Source organism: Pipistrellus kuhlii, unplaced genomic scaffold, assembly GCF_014108245.1.
Source record: "Pipistrellus kuhlii isolate mPipKuh1 unplaced genomic scaffold, mPipKuh1.p scaffold_m20_p_8, whole genome shotgun sequence".
Classification (NCBI taxonomy): domain Eukaryota; kingdom Metazoa; phylum Chordata; class Mammalia; order Chiroptera; family Vespertilionidae; genus Pipistrellus; species Pipistrellus kuhlii.
In genome coordinates this window covers 60,013,422-60,034,732 of record NW_023425584.1, presented here as the reverse complement: position 1 = coordinate 60,034,732, position 21,311 = coordinate 60,013,422, and positions in this window count along the sequence as shown.

Here is a 21,311-nt window from a genome sequence, read left to right as displayed (position 1 = left end):
AAAAATATGTTATGAATAGGGTCAATGTAAAACTGATACTACTTGGATCATTTATATTTTTTAAGTACTTGAGACTATGGTTCTTTCTGTCTGATGCCACTTACCCAATCTGACATAATTTATATTGTATCCATCATGGCTACAGCCATCCCAGAGTCTTTCAAAATCCTTAGGGACACTAACATTCTTATGAAAATGGACCATTACTTGCTGATTCAACTGTCTGCTTCCAAGCACTTGCTGTTTATACATAAGGCATGTCATCCATTTTCAGATATATGAGGCATGTAATTGGAAGCAGATTTTTTATTACCAGTCATTCCATTCATTTTTTTCTTAACTTAGATTTATATATAATGTGCCTCAAGGCTGACAGGATGGAGCTCAAATAACAAATGAATGACAGCATCCATTCAAAATAATTTGACTCCATTTGAGCTCTCTTGAAAAGATATAATGTAGATTTTTTTAATATTTAAAAAAATTACATATATACATAAATATACATAAAGCTGATTATAAATACGGTTTATAAATATTCTAACCAGGTTTACTTCTATTTTCATTAACTTCAGTTAAATAAATAAATTATACCACTTTATAGGACAATACAGGTATCTTTGCAAACAAAATGATTCCTGGTCTAAGCATTTGACTGCCTTCAAAAAATATTCCCTTTAAGTTTGACCAGAGAGCAGGGTAACTGGATTAAATGTTAAATATTATGCCTTTCATCTATTCAGTGCACATAATCAATTATGTTTTTCTGGCTATCTGTATGTTTATACATGTACCTACTATATGTATACTTAAATCATAGTTAAATCAGATTGGACTGTTTAAGTCGTTGTGTGTACCTTTTGTGACTTTAGAAAGATTTAGTTTTTAATGCTGTTTGTGTGCATATGTGTAAGAGTGACAGCAAAAAGAGAGAGAGAGAGAGAGAGAGAGAGAGAGAGAGAGAGAGAGAGAGAGAGAGGGAGAGATACTGGAAGAGAAATATTTTTTTTTAATATATTTTATTGGTTTTTCACAGAGAGGAAGGGAGAGGGATATAGAGTTAGAAACATCGATGAGAGAGACACATCGACCAGCCGCCCTCTGCACACCCCCTAAAGGGGATGTGCCCGCAACCAATGTACATGCCCTAGACCGGAATCGAACCTGGGACCTTTCAATCCGCAGACCAACGCTCTATCCACTGAGCCAAACCAGTTCGGCATGGAAGAGAAATATTGATGAGAGGAATATAAATATATATTTAATGTGAATCAAATGAGGATAAAAATATCAATTGCCAATTTTTGCATTTTTCTATGTGCAAAAGTTATAACTTCCACATATGCTATCTTATTTTACCTCATTACAAACCTATATATTAGTTATTATTTTCCACATTTTACACATGTATGTCAAAGCCAAGCCACTGAACTAGTAAGCATGGTAAAACTTAAATCCACAAATGCCTATCTGCCTAATTCTGATGGATTCATAATTATATTTATACTATATCATATTAACATTTTGTAGGGAATAAGTCATACTATACTTAATTAACATGGGTAATATCTGAATACTTAATAAATATTATTTGTCAATAAAGACATAAATTTTATTTCAGATCTATCTAAACAGAAAAACAAAAATTTTAGTGTGCCTATTTTTTCGGGTTTCTTTAGAGAGAAATAAAAGAAATAAAAATGTATATGCAGAATACAGGCTATTTGAGTCAGAAATAATTACTGACCCAAATAGAATGTTTTTCTTTTTTTTTCCTTTTTTTTTTGGGGGGGGGGGGGTCAATCATAAAGTAATGAATTTAACACAATTAGGAGGAACTAATTTTAAATGACAGCTTGTTTCTACCAAGAAAATCTGAACATAAACAAAACCAAAAACAACATTAAAGATCAGAGTGCCTAGCTTTTAAGAATATTTTAGGCCTGCAAATAATAACTAATAAGCTTACAAAAATTAAGGATGCCTTTTTATCCTGAAAAAGAATATAGTTTTCCAGAATCCCAAAGAAAGGTAAGAGATATCTATTTCAATTGAGGGTTATAATAACTTATTTTCTTTATTGGGCAGGACTGAATTGTTAAGATATTTGTTTCTTTTATAAATGTAAAGACATTTAAGTGTACTTTGTATTCTAAAATGCATTTCTGTTATTTGTACAAGAATATTATCATTCAGTCTGGGTAATAAAAAGCAAACAAGACTGCAGCCTTGAGGGCAATAACTTTGAAGAATATTGCAAATTTAATTTAAAATAATGGTGCTATATTTCTTATTGACATTATTTTATAAGCGTTTTCCGTGAGCGATCCTTCTTCTATGTCCTTTGCTGGTCATTGACCTTCCATTTTGTTTGTGTGTTTAAACCCTTGCCTCTAAAGGAGATGGCTAAATTTGCCATGAGTTCAATGAGACATGACAAAAATTGGCATCAAAAGGCACTAGGGTACTTTGTAAAAAATGGAGAAGTGTGTCAACTCATCAGTGTCCCATGCTTTCCAAACGAATATGCCTTAAAAGCATACACAGTAAGAACACATTGAGTTGTTCCATAAAAGACATAAGTATTTATTTTAACACTTTTACAGAGTTTGCTGAAATTGAAGAATCAAGAATCTTTCTAATGTCTTTCATCATTTTTTTTTAAAAGTGCAATCTCAGGTTGAAACTGCTGAAACATCAGGGTTGAGGTCAGGGTTACAGAGCCGCGTCTCTGCAGCTGGGTCCAGAGAACTGTTGTGGCAAAGGGATAAGTAGCTGGAAATTAGGGAATAGAGGGTAGGAGGGCAGGATTGGATCCCAGGAAAAGACCTCACATAAGTGATGGAGTTGGGTCCTTAAAAAAAAATAAAAATGGGGAGATGGAGAAATATGCTTTTGTTTAAAATTAAAAAAAAAAAAGAGTAAGAACTGTAGATCTTTATAACCATACTAGAGGCCTGATGCATGAAATTTTGGAAAGCCGCAGAGGCTTACATAGGCCCTCACAACCCTGGCTTAATCTGGGAGGTGGTCCAGAAGTATGTCTATAAGGTTGTTCAGCTGCCTGGGCTAAATAGTATGTCATGCTTTTATTATTATAGGTTGTATGAAAGTTTAAGGTCCTTGGGACTAAAGAAGGTACACTATTCTCTCTCCTCTTGTCTTTCTATGCTTGACTTCCCCCATGCTGGCTTGATGTTTGGGGGTTTGTTTGTTTTCTTTTAGTTTTCTTTCTTTTTTATGTAAGATTCAAAGGATAACCTAAAAAAAAAAAAAAAAAAAAAAAAAAAAAAAAAAAGGCCAATGCTATATAATGGTGCTATATTTCTTATTGACATTATTTTATAAGTGTTTACCGTGAGCGATCCTTCTTCTATGTCTTTTGCTGGTCATTGACCTTCCATTTTGTTTGTGTGTTTAAACCCTTGCATGAAGAACCAAGGAAGTACGACTTTCTTTTTTACTTTATTCCTTCCCTCCCACAACATTTGTATGTGTTCTTAGATATCTTCTCAACCAAAGACTTTGGATTGGGCACCTATTGGATTGTAGTGTTTGAATTTGGGGAAGTGGTGATTTCTCTCATCTGTTAACATTGAGTCTCAAGTTGAAGAGAGACAAACTTCTTTCTGATCAAATGAGAAATCTTCTCAGTGGGAATGATTTATTTTTAATTTTTCAACTCAAGTCTTTAGGCACATGCCCACTCCATCCTAATATTTTCTTCCTATTATTTTTCCTTTATACCCCTGAGGCTGTGGACTAAAAAACATGGTTTGTTATTTTCCAAGTTGGTTGTAGTTTGTTTCTTTTAAGTGTAATTATATATAAACTCTTTATCCTATGACAGCTATTCAAAGACAAAATATAACATGAAACCTATTTAGATTTTTTTCATGCCTTGCCACACTGGATTTTTTTTTTTAACATGCAATTCTTACCCTACAGCCCTTGGACAGAATTCAAAAGTTGTTTATAAACTCCTTGGTATAGTACACAAAGTTTTGTTTGATGTTTTGTAATAAATATGAATGAGTCCACTACACTTGGTTTCAAGTACTTGTTTAAAAAATTCAATTAAGTATAAATTTGGCCCTAAATGCCTGATGGTTGGAACATCTAATTTCAGACTTTTGGTGAGTCCTCTTCATATTGTTAAAGTTAAGTTGCAGAGAAGAGAATTCTTAGAATGGGATTTATTTCAGGGTAACTTTGTATAGAATGCTTGAGAGGACACAGGTCCAGATTCTAGGATCAGTTTTCAATTTGACTCCGTGAGTGGGCCACACAGGGCAACTGATTCCTCCAAACTCGGGAGCTTCCAGTCCAGCTGCTGGTTTAGAACCAGACCCTCCTGTTTCTCAGAATCCTCCACATTAAGGAGCCTTTTGCCAGTGCTCCCAGTTATAAAACAATTATCTCACACATCAGATAATCTGGTGCCCAAAATAGGCCTTTGCTAATATTGTAGTAGAAAATGGAATGCCTGTAGCCTGAGCTTGCCCGATAAGTGACATATAAAACTGAAACTTATGAACACGAACAGCAGTGTGGAGGTTACCAGAGGGAAGAGGGGGGAGGGAGAAAGGTGTCCTATTATGAGGTGACAGATGATTTGACTTTGGATGGTGAGCACATGGTGCTATATATAGATTTTGTAACTTAGTGAACCACACATGAAATTTATATGTTTATGTTGACTAACGTTATGTCAATAACATTTAATTTAAAAAATAAGTAAAATTTTAAAAGTAACAGACACTTTGGAAACACTACTCCTGCCTCAGTTTCTTTCTCCACAGCTTATGTATCTGCGCCTTATTGGCTAAGAATCTAACTCAGTTTAAGAATCTAGACAATAGCTGAAACCGGTTTGGCTCAGTGGATAGAGCATTGGCTTGCAGACTGAAAGGTCCCAGGTTCGATTCTGGTCAAGGGCATGTACCTTGGTTGCGGGCACATTTCCAGTAGGGGGTGTGCAAGAGGCAGCTGAGCGATGATTCTCTCTCATCGATCTTTCTAACTCTCTATCCCTCTCTCTTTCTCTCTGTAAAAAAATCAATAAAATATATATTTTTTTAAAAAGAATCTAGACAATAGAATTTTCAGCCTCCCCAAAGTTCAGTACAGCAAGGCACACTCAAACAAGGCTGCAAATACACTGAACTCTAAGTGACCATATCTGTCACATTTTCCCTCTTTTTTCTTATTGTGCAAAAAATTTGCAGATGATGCAAGTCAAGACAAATTGTCAAAGATGCCTTATCAGTATTTTTAGTTCCTGACAAAAATATTCATCTCCAAAGTTCTGTGGAAACCACCATTATGCCAAGTTTTAGAGAGCCATGTACTCCAATGGGTTTTCATTCCAGGCCTTACATGTACGTGCAGTTGTCCTCCTCAGTAGCACAGACATTTCATGCTTAGGTCAGCAGTGTCTCTGGGACCCTAACTCTTTTTTGTGAGATTATGTTAGACTCTTCTCTTAATTCAAAACGTGGAAGCCTCCTTTTTCTTGCCCTCATGAGATGATTTATCTTAATCCCTCTTTAAAGACTGATCTATTAAATGGCCCCAAATCAGAAAACCCATAAATATTCCTTAAATGTAAAATATGTAATTTCATTTGTACTGCTTCTTTTCTGATAAATGGAGTGAAGCAAAAAGGCAAGGCAATAATTTTTCAATAACTCATACTATTATAGGTCCATGTGCATTGTGAGGGTGGAGTAGGTGGAGAATGGCCCAGAGCTTACTTAGCATTACAGAATCAGGTCTGTGAATGTGCGATAATAAAACCATTACTTTAGATCAGCGATTTTTAACTCTTTTCCTCTCATGGCACATATAAAGTAATTAATAAAATTCTGCTACACACCAAAATATGTCATCTCTTTTGCCAATCTGACAAAATAAATAGGTATAATTTTGATTCATTTATTCCTGATGTCTGTTGTCTTTTTTTTAAATGTGACACTTTAAGGAAAAAAGGTCTGCACCCTTGACTAAATAATACATGTTTTAAAAATTCTTGTGATACACGGTTGAAAGTCACTGCAGATGATACAATTTTAATCTATGAAGGTATTTTATAACAATTGCTCAGTCTATGATTCTGCCACAGATATCTCATAAAAGGCTGACACTTCTTGAATTATATAGCCTCTTGCATTCATTCCTGACAACTGACAAACTCATTCCTCTATTTTGGCCTGTTGCAAAAACTTCTCTTAGGGTTTAGTCTCTCTGTGTCCTCATGGACTTCAATTCTATCTTAATACTGCTTCAACTCTCTTCCCTGAAACTCATATTTCAGATTCCCTATTCAGTCTCAGGCCCTGTAGCCAAGACTTGGCTAATACCCATTTTCCATTATCACTGCCATTTACTTTCTGCTTATTTGAATGGGAGGAAAGCACCTGCTAAATATATTGTGTGCCTGAGATTCTGCAGTATTTAAAGTCAATATCTACTGACGTAACTGGTTTAGCTCAATGGATAGAGCGTCTGCCTGAGGACTGAAAGGTCCCAGGTTCAATTCCAGTCAAGGGCATGTACATTGGTTGCGGGAACATCCCTGGTAGGGAGTGTGCAGGAGGCAGCTAGTCAATGTTTCTCTCTCATCGATGTTTCTAGCTCTCTATCCCTCTCCCTTCCTCTCTGTAAAAAATCAATAAGTATATTTAAAAAATAAAATAAAGTCAATATCTACCAATATGAATAGTAGATTTATCACATGAAATTGGTTCAGCATTATTTTGTATGCATATATATTTTTAAATATATTTTAAAACTATCATTGTACTATGTTACTAATGTATGTTTTTGACATTTTAAAAAATCTTTTGATTTTTTTTGCAAAATGGGTGATATTGTCATACCAGCAATTCCAGTGAGACTGAATGGTAAGGGGTAACAACACATCCCAGACTGATCCCTTGGGGATTGGCCTCCCAGAAGAGAAGTTCATCCCCTGCAAGATTCCCATCAACCATGATAGTGGACAGCTTAAAGCAATCCAGAGGATCCAAATGTAAGGCTTGGAATTCACCTCTGATCATGCTAGGGAGGGACTTGTTCGTTTTCAAACATGAAGGCTGACTCTGTAAGTCCTGATAGCAAATTGCCTTGTAATGCAGCTGCGATCACAGACTGGTGCCAGATTCTCTGTTGAGAAGCTAGTGGCACCCTTTAACTAGCAACGCTGAGCTGGTAGGTTCTCCTATGTCATATTGTTATTATAGCCTGGATCTTCATCTCACCAGAGGTTAAACCAATATATTTCTACACATGATTTTTCTACTCCTACTATAATAGAAAAATCTAATAATAAAAATCATTTTTGGTTTATAAGCAAAGTTTAGAAATGGTATGTTTTCTACTCAGTAGCTGAACTATGTTTTTTTCAATTCCACTAACTGCATGGAATATATTTTTTATTTTTCTGGCTGAATCAAAATTATCTATTTTCATCTACTTCAATTTCTCCTCTTCTCAGTCTTTGGAATGACATTGTTGACATGCATAAAAATAACCATAAATAATACAATGCAGAAAATCTTCCTATATAATTTTGTTTATCTACCTGCTGTCATTGTAAATTATGATTATCATCATTTTTACCTGCCTAGAATTCTTTCTCCTTGCCTCAGATTTTACAGACTTTGGGTACAGCACATTACAATACTCAAAGAGGTATCTTACTATGTTTTGGGAGAATTTAACACATGTTTATATATTTTTTTTAAATATCAGATTTATTTAGGTATAAATTACATTTAACAAAATATATTATCTTTCTCAGTCATCTATGTACATATCCATCTTCAGACAACTACTGGTTGGTCTGCTTTCTCTCACTAAAGATTATTTCGTCTTTCCTAGAGTTTCATATGGAATCATACTATCTGTATTCATTGTATCTGGCATCTATTTCTCAACTTAATGAATCTGAGCTTCCTTCCTGTTGCTTGGTCAGTACATTTCTTTTTACTGGTGAGTAGTGTTTCAATATAGACTGTTGAGTAGAACATCAATTTTCTTCTGCCCTCAGTGGCCCTGGTACTCAGGCCTAAAGACCCAGACTGGAATCTGTAACATTAACTCTCTGACTCTCAGGGCTTCCAATTAAGCCACAGGTTTATGTGGGTTTCCAGCTTGCATACAACACATCATGAGACTGCTCTGCCCCCATAATTGCATAAAGTCAATACATTTTCATATGTCTCTTGATATCCATCATCTATCTACATCTATCTATCTATCTATCTATCTATCTATCTACTATCATCTATCATTTATCTATCTAATTTCTCCTATTAGTCCTGTTACTCTGGTGAAACCTGACTAACACACTCTTTCCTGAAATGTCCTAAATGTCATGTGTGTGTGTGTGTGTGTGTGTGTGTGTGTTCTTCGGTCTGTGAGATGTACAAAAGCTGAAGCTCACTGTTTAACTTCTAAATGATATATTTCCACTATGTTTCTTCTCCTTTTTACCAGAGCAATTTAAGATTCACCAAATACCTTGAGGATGAACCTTATCAAAATGTCCAGTTCACTTCTCCAATGATCCTGCTTGTTTGGAATTTTGTAAGTCCTGATTTTGGGTGGTTCTAAATTTCAATTTTTGCCTCCATTTTAGCAAAGCCACTACAAGCTCCTGGCACAGTTTTAGCTGAGCTTCTAGGACCCGAAACATGTAATGGCTAATACACCAGAGTAGAAAAGTGGCAGTAAATTTAAGTTTCACTAAATGCTTCTCCATTTCCTATTGGATCTTGCCTCTTACTTGCTGCATGTCTTAGCTGTTTTGGTTGCTTAGCAATGTAACAACAACAACAAAAAAAACAATTATCTTTCATTCAATTTTTATACTTTTTGGTAAGCTGTAAAAAGTAATCTCTTAAAACTTCTTTGTTATGAAAAATTGATTTCTATATTTGAGTATACCCTGATATTTTCTAATGTACTTAAATTCAATTTTATTAATATACTAATATATAATTAATTTTATAGCATTGACAACATGTTTTCTTTAAGTTTCTTTAAGAGGTGATATTAAGTTATATACTATGAACTCTAATTCCAAGTAGAGTAATACATATTTAAAAAAATATTAATAAGAAATAGTTTTTTATATTTTCTCAATGATATAGTACTTTTAGTTTTAACTCCTAGTCTAAGGGCCAGCTTCCTATATATTCTAAATAGTAAAGTCTTGTACTCATCTACTTTGTAACCCTTATCTGAGTGAGACAGCCATGCTGCCATCTGTTATATTTTTTGTATGATGGTTATTGTCCTTATTGTAGGTTGCAAGTCTCAAATGGCTGGAATCTCTTTGCCTCTGAGCCATGTCCTAACAAAATAAAAATGGCTTGCATTTTCTCCTGTCACTGCACAAGCTGTATCATAAGGATTGCCTCAATTACAGCATCACTTACGTTATCTTAAGCAGAATTGATTTTGTTTTCAAGTTGTAAGGAAGAAAGCTGGCTTAGTAAAAGCTTTTGCAAGTACTGTGTTCTGTACCTGAATCTTCACATTATTCTGATTTTACATAATGATATTGACATTGTTTAGTATTTATTTTGGATATCTAGGAAGAAAAACCTTTTGAGATACAATCGACCATCTGTGTGCTGTGGAAAGAAGCATTCTAAGAGTTCATTATCACAAAATTAAAATAACAGGGAATTCTTTCAATTTAGTATTAAGACAATAGTGTCAATTATCTCCTATTATCCTAGCCAAAACCAGAAAGTTTTGTAGTAGAATAAAATAAACCTTGTCACTCAGCTTTTATGCCTGGATAGATAATGTGGGAGGCGTATTATCTGCATGAACTTTTTTATTTTTTCATTTCATCTTCTATTTCTTCACAAAATACAGCTTGCTGAAAGCTCCTGAATGCCTTTAGAATTTGATAACATCGCTATGTACCTTTACTATCATCCTGTAAGCTCTTGATTCTTCTGTTCAGCTATTTCTGGATTGGTCCTGAACAGAATGTAGTTATTTAATTTCAGTAAAAATGTCATTTATCAATTAAAAATGAGGAGAAACAGAAATTAAATCATGGCGTCATGAAAAAAACACACAAAACTAGGGTCCAACAGAGTTAGTATTTTTTGGTCCTACAAATTATCATAGAATTTCAGGATGCAATATTTCCTTTTAAGCAACATTATTGGATGCACATTTGACAGTTACCTTGGCGAGTTCCTAGCTATCATGTCGCATTGGTTCCTTTAATGGCTTTCCTGTGAATGATGCAGCACATTATTCCTGTATCCCTGAAAATTTAGGAAAATCTTTAATTATAAAGATACTTTGGTTCTAGACCAAGGTTTTAATCCCATTTCTCTAGGTTTGCTTTTTTGGTCTTAACTTTTAAAATGTGATTCCTATTTCCCAGTGTAAATTCTAAAGAGAGGGCATCATTTAAAAGTTCAGAGACAGAAACAGAACACACACACACAAAGATCCTTGACATTGCTTTGGCAATTAGTTTTTGGGTGTGATACCTCAAATTCAGGCAACAAAAGCAAAATAAACAGGTGGGACTACATCAAACTAAAAAAGCTTCTGCACAATAAATAAAATAATAAACAAAATGGAAAGCTATCTACGGAATAGGAGAAAATATTTTCCAACTATGTATTTGATAAGTGGTAAATATCTAAAGTATATAAGCAACTCATATAATTCAATGAGAAAAATTTTTTTTAAAAAAAAAAAGCAATAAATAATCCAAGCAAAGAATAGGCAAAGGACTTAAGTAGGTGTTTCTTCAAAGAGGACATTTCAGTAGTCATTAGATATATGAAAAAGTATTCAACATCACTAATTATCAGAGAAATGCAACTCAAGACCTCCCTCACACCAATTATGATCATTATTATTTAGCAGGTTGGAGGATAAGAAAAAAACAAAACAAGTGAAACAAACAGAGATGGAGAGATTTTCTGGTAGGAACAATTAGAAGAGTAGATTCCCTGGAATCAAAACAAAATGGGAAAAAGAATTTTGTTTTTCAAGAAGAAGAAAACAGTCAAATGCATGAAGGTAAGTGAAGGATCTTGTAAACCGAGGATGGTTTATCAACATAGAGATTATTATCAAATTTGCAAGTCAGTTTAGTGGCCATATCTGACTACAGTAGTTTCAAAAGTAAGTAGGAAAGAAAGTAATTGGAGACAATGTAAAAACAACTCTTTATGGAAGAAAAGTGAAAAGAGACAGTGGCTAGAAAGAGATATGGGTTTTAATAAATAGTCATAGAATAGGAGGCAGGCTGTGAGGGCTCAGGTTCTGGTAGGTGTCTATATAAGCTGATAAGAGTTTGTGGAAATCTCTTTGATTGCATTTTCTCAGTGAATTGAATGTCACGTCCTTGAGAGTGAGAACAGGGCTGAGAACCTGAACGGAAAGTAAGTCTGGACACATTGTTAAACAAATCACACAGATTTGTATTTATAGATTTATGTGAAGGCTTATGCAGAGCTAATAATGTAGACCACTGTAAGAAATATATCTTCCTTTGAAGAAGAGAGACATATGAAATCTTCATGGGGAGAGAGAGAGCTAGTGGCATATAATGTTATTGAAAAGTAATAATGGTTGATTTGAGGTTAGATGTCCTGTATTTAAAGTGAGATAGTCCACATGTCTGTGTTGCTGTTTCTCCAATGATGTTAGTTAAATAAGTGTAGTCATGGACTAGACTGAGATTAAGTTTTTAACACAGCTTTAAAAGGTTTGTAGGAGACAGAGAACCTAAGGCAAAAGAGTTCCAAGGGAACATGGAAGATATTTTGGAATTTAAATTGTTTGTGGAGGACAGTGAAACTATGAAAGAACAGTAAAAATGTGTTAGGCTCTATGGTTTGTAAATGCCAGTGAGGTCCAAAGCTCATAATTAGTTATGTACATGTGTGATACTATTTATAATTTCAACTTTTACATGACAAAAAAAAATGAGACAAATTAAACTGAAGACACTTCTGACCCAAAATTCACAGGTTTTCCACAAGGTTAAGTCTAATTCTCTGCAATGATAATAAAGATGTCTCTTGAAAAATATCAGACTTTTAAAAAAACACCACTTCGGCATTTTCCACAGTGATGAACCCAAGCATTATCTTAATAAACATCTATTTTAAACAGAAATTTCTTGACTTGATAATGTTTTAGCTGTGTGCCTTGATACCCAATCCTAAACGTCTTTGAATTTTTAACTCTGGTTTTAGGGCATGGTTAGAAAATAAAAGCATTAGACTTTTCAAAAATGTGAGCCTTGCTTAGCTTTTTATTGGGGATGTTATCAATTTTTCATGACAAGTGCACTTTCCTTACTAATCTCATGCTTCTTTTTAACTATCTGGTCATTTAAAAAATCAGATTGATCACTGGGAAAATGCAACTCTAATTTATTGTTTTATATCAGTGTTTCCCAAACTTCTCTCATGATGAGAATTACCTGGTGGAGATTCCTGAATCCCAACATAAAATATGATAAGCTTAGAGCACTAGTTAAGTATACAATTTTATCTATATGTTCCCAAAAATTCTAGTTTAGCACTTCTTAGTTGGGATTCAGGAATCTGTATTTTAACAACTCCACTAGGTGATTCTCATCATGAGAGAAGTTTGGGAAACACTGTTATGAACATTGATTAGGCTTAAATTTACCCAACCCCACAAACTCAAAACTAATTGAGCATAAGGACTTGGGAATAGGATTTTTTAAGCTAAAATAGGATCAGCTTCTTATGCTTCTACTTTTTGCCCAATGAAGAGATAGATTGGTCTAAAGGAGAAAGAGACATGTTTCTGGTGAAACTAATTGGAAAGTGGGACAGCAGGAGAGAAAAAAAAATGTAATCATTTAAAGCATTTCCACATGGTGATTTTTGTAAAAAACCTCAGTTCAGGAGCCTCTCCATGTATCAATTGCCTGGCACAAATAGCATCTGTGATTAACCATGGGGAAACTTCATTCTCAGCATGTCTTCAACATAATAACTTGATATGAAATTCATCAATTCATTACAACCACCAAGATTAAATATGCTTTCCAAAGGTAGCTTTTGCAACATGCTATCATAAGAGCCATGTAGAATCTGATTGATGTTTCTAGCTTCTTGGGATATATTCCTAGGAGTGGGATTACTGGGTCAAATGGGAGTTCCATTTTCAGTTTTTTGAGGAAGCTCCATACTGCTCTCCACAGTGGTTGCACCAGTCTACATTCCCACCAGCAGTGCACGAGGGTTCCTTTTTCTCCTCAACCTCGCCAACACTTGTCATTTGTTGATTTGTTGATGTTGGCCATTCTGACAGGTGTGAGATGGTACCGCATTGTTGTTTTGATTTGCATTTCTCGGATAATTAGTGACTTTGAGCATGTTTTCATGTGCCTCTTGGCCTTCCTTCTGTCTTCTTTTGAGAAGATTCTATTTAGATCCATTGCCCATTTTTCAATTGGGTCATTTATCTTCCTCTTATTAAGTTGTATAAGCTATCTGTAGATGTTGGAGATTAAACCTTTTTCAGTGATATAATTTGCAAATACGTTCTCCCATACAGAGAAAGGATATATGCACCCCTATGTTCATAGCAGCACAATTTACAATAGCTAGGATTTGGAAACAGCCTAGGTGCCCATCAGCAGATGATTGGATCCAAAAACTAGGGTACATTTACACAATGGAATATTATGCTGCCATAAAAAAGAAAAAAATTCTCATCATTTGCAGCAACCTGGATGGAATTGGAGAACATCATGCTGAGTGAAACAAGCCAGTCAATGAAAGAGAGGAGAGACACCACATGACCTCACTAATATAAGGATGATAAAGAACATTATAAACTAAAGAACCAAAAGGTGGCTTTTTGTCCATTAACTTTGTCCTGGGTAAGTCATTTTACTTCTGAGCCTCAATTTACAATCAATTTTAATGAGAGTAAGAGTAGGTCTACCTACCCTACAATATATTTTTTTTAGAATCAAATGAAGTCATGTATACATGAGAAAATTTTAGAGAAACTATATTCAATGAGCAATGACTCATATGTTAAGTGCATGTCATACTTGTCTTTACAGGTAAATTAGCACCATTTATTTTAGATATGGAGTTGAGACTCACTGGTGATAAGTCATGAGAAAGGTTACAGAATAATGAGGCATGGTGTCAATGTTAAAGCCCCTATCTTTTTAAAAATCATGGGCTTTTTCTCCTGAAGTAGAATTACTATTTCTATGACCCATATGAAGTATTTAAAACAATAACTTTTTTTCACGTTTCAATAGTTTATTAACTTTTAGAAAACAGAAGAGGGAGAGAGAGAGAGGGACGTGGATGTCAGAGCATAACACCCATAGGATGCCTCCTGTACACCCCCTCCTGAGGATAGAACCCACAACCTAGGTATGTGCCCTGACAGGGAATTGAAGTACCACCTTTTGAGGCACAGGACAATACCCAACCTACTGAGCCACACCAGCCAAGGCTAAAGCAATAACTCTTAATAAAAAATATAAAGGAGATGGATTATGTTAATGATGTGAGTATTCTAGGTTATTAAAGTACAATTTGAAGTTATAGATTAAGGCCTTCAATTTATCTGTTTATATAGTATAAAATCTAAGAATGCATGCTTTCCTTCTTTTAATGTTAAGAAGAAATAAAAATAGGGGACTTTAGTCTAACACTTTCTTGTTTCTCTTTCTTACTCTTTATGAAGATAATATCAAAAGCCCACATAGCCGAAACTGGTTTGGCTCAGTGGATAGAGCGTCGGCTTGCGGACTGAAGGGTCCCAGGTTCAATTCCGGTCAAGGGCATGTACCTTGGTTGGGGGCATATCCCCAGTAGGGAGTGTGCAAGAGGCAGCTGATTGATGACTCTCTCATTGATGTTTCTAACTCTCTATCCCTCTCTCTTCCTCTCTGTAAAAAATCAATAAAATATATATTTAAAAAAAAGCCCACATAAAAAAACATGTAACTTAAAATAATCTTTTTCTAATCATAACTTAAAATATATGAAAATATTTTAATAATTATGTTTTACTATTACCCAATATCCAAGATGTTTATATCCGTTGTGCTTGGTAGTTCAACTTCTTTTCTTCACTATGACATAAAATAAACTGAAATATTTTGTCCTTCAATTTGCTCCACCAAAAATTATAATTTTTTTATATCTATATATACAAACAATTCCAATTGTTGTTAATTTTCAAAGGGAAGTTAAGCAGATAATTTAAGATTTATTTTTAAAGTTGTTCTTGTGTAATAATTTAAAATTATTTCTGAAAAATTATAACAAGATAAATGCCTCCAAGTAGAAATATGGTATGATAGAATACTATAATAGTGAATCTACATGCACATACATACATACACACACTGATCAGACATATTAATAATAGCTTTTTCTCTGGGTATCAGAATCATGGAGATTGTTTAAAATTATCTGTGTGCATTGAAGTAAAATATGAATTTTTGCTCAAAAATTAAAAAAGAAACTACTCAGGAAAAAGCTCAGTGTTTCACTGTAAAACAGCACTTAGCTCCCCCTAATATTTTTTTACTCTGAAAGATTGGAATAGAACATTCAGTACAAGGCCATTTCCTAAGAGCTAGCAGAAGAAAAGTATGTTTAGCAAAATTACTGCCATTCCAAGTAATCATACAAGCAAAAGGAAATAAATTTTGTTTCATTTCCCATTATGACAATTTTACATTAAGTTCTTTTCTTCTTTTTTCATATCTATTTTGTTTCTTTGTGGCTTAGAAGAGAATTATTGTGTGTGATAGTCTCATCTCTGTAGGAGCTCTAAGAATATGGAGAAAAAACTGGGGAAATTGGAACAAACACAAACAACACAATGCATTCTTTTAGTCCTTCTGTTGACTGTGATTGTCCAGCCCATCTATATGTTTTTTGTTCTTATTCTGAAATCCTTCACCTTCCCAGTGTTTATTTCCTCTGCCACCTGTGAGACAGATTGTCTGCTGGACCCTCGTTGTGAGGTGGAAAGGATTTGCTATCAGAGATAATAGCACCAGCAGGAAAGTTGTTTTCATCTGTGCCAATGTGTTTGGGAATCTGAGGTAAAGGAAACAATAGCTTTCTGTTGTTCTAGTGCTTTGCTTTATTTCTTTTCTTTCTCCTTGATTGAAACTGAAGTTCTATAAATGGCTACTTAGTAAAAAGGTTCAGCCTTTCTTTTCTATGGAGCCTGAAATGAGAGCCTTTAAAAGTATAACTTCTCGCCAAAACCGGTTTTGCTCAGTGGTTAGAGCCTCAGCCTGCAGACTGAAAGTTCCCAGGTTCGATTCAGGTCAAGGGCACATCCCCAGTGGGGGGGTGTGCAGGAGGCAGCTGATAGATGTTTCTCTCTCATCGATGTTCTCTATCTCTCTCCTTTCCTCTCCGTAAAAAATCAATAAAATATATATTTTTAAAAGTATTACTTCTGTCTGTGGGTCATGTAACATCAACACATAGATACAGAACACACACACACACACACACACACACACACACACACACACACATTCTGCCCACTTATATGTATTATTAATAATATGTTGCACGGAAAGATGGTAGTTGAAAATATCAATCAATACAATGACAAATATAAGAAATCAATAAAGTGATGAGTATAAGGTTAATGTATAAAAAGAACAGAATAAAACAATACAATAGCATTCTATGTATTAACAAAGAATAAACAGATTAGTCAAGACTATAGTGAAGATGTAAAAGGTAGAAAAGATGAAGAGGTAGAAAAGGAATTAGGTATAAGGTTTGTTTTTGTTTTTTACTTCATACAGGATTACTAGTTGCAGCATTCTATATAAAATAATAAGTTATAAATCATTAATAAACTTTAGCAATAACCTTAATGTTTATATAAATTTGTTATATAAACAATGACTATGGGGAGACAGTAATCATGAGTTTTTCATTTTTCTACACGTTTCTGAGAAGAGACACTGACTTTCATTAATATTGATACTTTAAAGGTTTTTGTGGATGGACTGTCTTAGACGATAGCGATGGTGTATCCCTGCAGAACAAAGTTCAGGGATGCTCATTGTTTATTGGAAAGCTTTGAATTTCTCTAAGTTCAGTGTTCCTCTCCTGTAATACAACCTACTGCGTAGGACTTCTTTAAATTTTCCTCTGAGTATCGGGGCTTAGGAAACAGGCACAAGAGAATGGGATCGAGATTCTGACCTCTGCTACTGCTGAGAATAATAATGTCCTTTGTCTCTGACCCTGTAGTTTTGGGTCTTTGTCAGGCATAAACTTGCAAGTAGTGTAAATCTCAGACCCATCATAACTCGACATTATTTATACAGAAGAAAACAAAATGAAAATTAGAGCCATATGTATTAATCTGAGGAAATCTATAAAATATACTGTAGAGTGGAATTTGCATTTAACACACAACATAAATCTTGTTTATATAAATCTTTTAAATGTAAAAAAATCCACTATATAACTTTTATTTGAGTATATACATACATAGTGACTGCATAAATTATTTACTCATACATATAAAGAAACACCCAAGGCTAGAGAGACCTAGAACAGGATAAGAAAAGAGTACCTAAGAAGCTTCCAATAACTTTGTAATAGTTTTTGTTTTTTTAATCAGTATGAAAAACTTTGATTTCTGGTCTAAAGAGCCATCGCTACCGTTCTCATGAGAAATAAAATAAAAATAAAAAGCTGAATAAACAGAAAATTAACAACTCTTTTAGAATCTTTCAGAAAATTGAGGTCACAGGAAAATATGTTAATGCAGAATTTGGAAAGAAAGGTGAAGAGAGAGGATCACAATTTATATGAACAGAAGGCCAGGAGCAGAAACCTGATGCTGGAGCCAGTTCTAGAAGGAACTCTGATTGCAATTGATGAATTGCTGGACAGTTAATGATCTGGAGAGTTAAAACCAGGGGATGCCTGTCTCACGGAGGGAGTGTTAGGGATGGAGTCTTAAATCTCAAAAGACCTGTTAGAAAGACCAAAACCTGAATCACTGACACCAAAGGCTATAGATGACACAGAGAAATAAGAACTCACATTCATCTCTGATGGGACTGCAAAGTGGTCTAACCACTCTAGAAGACAGTTGGACAGTTTCTTACAAACCTAAACATATTTTTATCATACAATCCAGCAATCAGACTCCTCAGTATTTACCCAAAGGAGCTGAAAATTTATGTGTACTCTCAAAAATCTGCTCATGAATATTTATAGCAGCTATATTTATAATTGCTAAAATCTGGAAGCAATCAAGATGTCCTTTGGCACTATATGGATAAACTCCAGTATATCTAAACAATGGAAGATTATTCTGTGCTGAAAAGAAATGAGCTATCAAGCCATGAAAACATATGGAGGAGACAAATGGATATTACCAAGTGAAAGATGTCGATATATAAAGGCTATATATTGTATCTTTCTATAAGACATTCCAGAAAAGGCAAAAATATGGAGATAATACAAATATCTGCCAGACTGGGGTTGCTCAGTGGTTGAGCTTTGATCTATCAACTATAAGGTCACCATTTCAATTCCCAGTCTGGACACATTCTTAAGTTGCAGTGGGGAGTGTGCAGAAGGCAGCCAACAAATGACTCTCACGTCATCGATGTTTCTATCTATCTCTTATTCTCCCTTCCTCTTTGAAATCAATAAAATTGTATTTTAAAAAGATAAGTAGGCTGCCAAGATGTTGGGAGGGATAAAGAAAAGAAGCACAGAGGATTTTGAAGGCAATGAAGGTCCTCTGACTAATATTACATTAGTGGGCACATGTCACTCTATATGCGTATGTCCAAACTCACAGAATGTACAACACATCGAGTGAATCCAAATGTAAACTATGGAATTTGAGTGATAATGATGTGTTTATCAATTGCAACCAACATTTCACTCTGATAGGGGATATTGATAATGAAGGAGGCTGTGCATGTGTGGAGTAGGGGATATATGGAGACTCTGTACTTTCCAATCAACTCTGATGGGTTCCTAAAACTGCTCTACACAATCAACTCTATTAATAACAATCTGAAGCCTCAGGAGCTGAGATGGCTCTTCACAGTCTTAAAGCACAGGAACCCAGTCTTTGAACAGCCAGAGTGACAAGTATTGGACACCGGAAGCCTTTGAGAAATTGACTAATTTGGTGCCACATAGTATCTTTCAACTAATGGCAATGTTGACAAAGGGGCTGGGCTGACTTGGGATTGCAGTATTTTTGGCTGGAGTGTAAGTACTCAGGTATGCCTGAGCACCATAGTTGACCTTGTAATGTTTCCTTTACTTTGAGAGGTGCCTTGGAATAATAGAAAAAGATCTTTAGCTTATATTCAACATGAAAAACAAGGTTTGATACATACATAATATTGTTTTCGTTCAAGAAGTGTTTGTTGTGCCTAACAGAACTATTAAACATAATTTATGTTGGAAATAATATTCACCATGAGTATTATAACTATTTTTATTTTAGTAGAACTTAACTGAGAAATAATAGCTTTAAACATAAACTTTAAAAAGTTCTGTATATTGTGATGATACTTTTTTATTGAATTTTAATGAAAAGATGTGATATAACATAAGATTTTTTCTAGTGGCTTTATTAATCATGGTTATATTCAAGCATTTTAAAGAAAATTATTTTACTTAAAAAGTTACTTTTTTTCTAACTAATTTTTTTCTTATCTTTTCCGTTGGTTGACAAAAAGGACATGTTAGTCATATAGACATTTATTTATTTATTCATTTGTTTGTTTATTTATTTATTTATTTTTAATGTGGAAGAGGCATTATTTGCAGCTCAGTTTATAAATCTCTACTTTCAGGAATCAAACCTCGCTGTGGCAACAAATCCTTTTCTTTTATTGTACTCGATACCTGGCTGGATTTGTCTCCATCTGGTTTTGTGATACAAAGTCCTGCTGATTTTGATGCAGCTTAAAGAGAGAGTCCTTGTGTGATTAATCTCAGTGTGTTCAATTGTGTACTTTATGTCTGCAGTCAGGGATAGTTACAGATAAGCTTTGAAAGTTTACAAAGGCTTATTTAATGCTTTTATGTAATGCTAATCAGTTTATTTAGTCTTTTTTGATGTTGCCTTAGATTTGAAATTATTCTGTTTAATTTGCTTCTAACTGGCAAATCAATGCTAGAGACATAGGAGAAATACATTTCTAGAGTCATTAAATAAAGACTCAGACATTCTTATCTTGAAACTACCTCTCCTTGGAGATGAAAAAAAAATTTTTTTAAACATTCTGGTTGAAGTTATTGACTCTTTTAAAAATGGATTTTTATTCATCCTGAAACAGGAAGTTGAGAGAGATTTTCAAACGTGTCTATGAAGGCTAGCAGGATTCACTTTTTCATTTGCCTAAATAGAGTGGTAGGTATAGCAGGAGGGGTTTAACTCAGGTCCTACTTAGAGATTCATTATTGTAACTTTATAATACTGCATGTAAATATCTTAAAGCTATAGAAAAATAGATGTTAAAATAAAAACTCATGATGCCCCCTCAGCCATCTTTAAGATTATTCACTTTTAAAAATTTGGTCTGTATCAGTAGCTACCATTTTATAACGTAAAAATATGATTGTGTATATGTTTGTTCATGCATTTTATGATTTAGAATGGAATACATAATTTTCCTTCAACTTGAAATTTCCATCTTATATGATATTGTGAGCTTTTGTCTGCATTCTTTAAAATTGCTGCATCATATTTTATTTATTATTTTTTCCAAAGTTTATAATGTAGATTTATTTTTATTCAGAAACATTTCCATATTCACTATCTGTAATTAGAAGTTTAAGAACTCAAAAGGGACAAAAAAATTACATGGTCTTAGAAGCTATGTCAAATATGCAACATCATAAGGGTGACATTCAAACTATAAAGTTAAAATTGTTGTATAATACTTTATATGGTGGTTTGGACCTACTTTATTGGTTGTTTTATTTATGTATTCGATATTATGTATTATTTTATGCTCAACCAAGAATACAAAATAGTAAATAAGACAGGATAGTCTTTTTGCCTTCACAGAGCTTCTATAAAGGAAAGATTTATAACAAATGATTAATAATTTTTTTTATTAATGGCTTTTTTTTTATTAATGGTCCCAAAGACATCTTAAAATCATACTTTTCCCCAGTCAATTTAATTCTCACACTCTAAGCAATGACAATTTCACATCCCTTCTCTACTCAAACTTACCAGACCTCCTCCACCATCTTCACTGT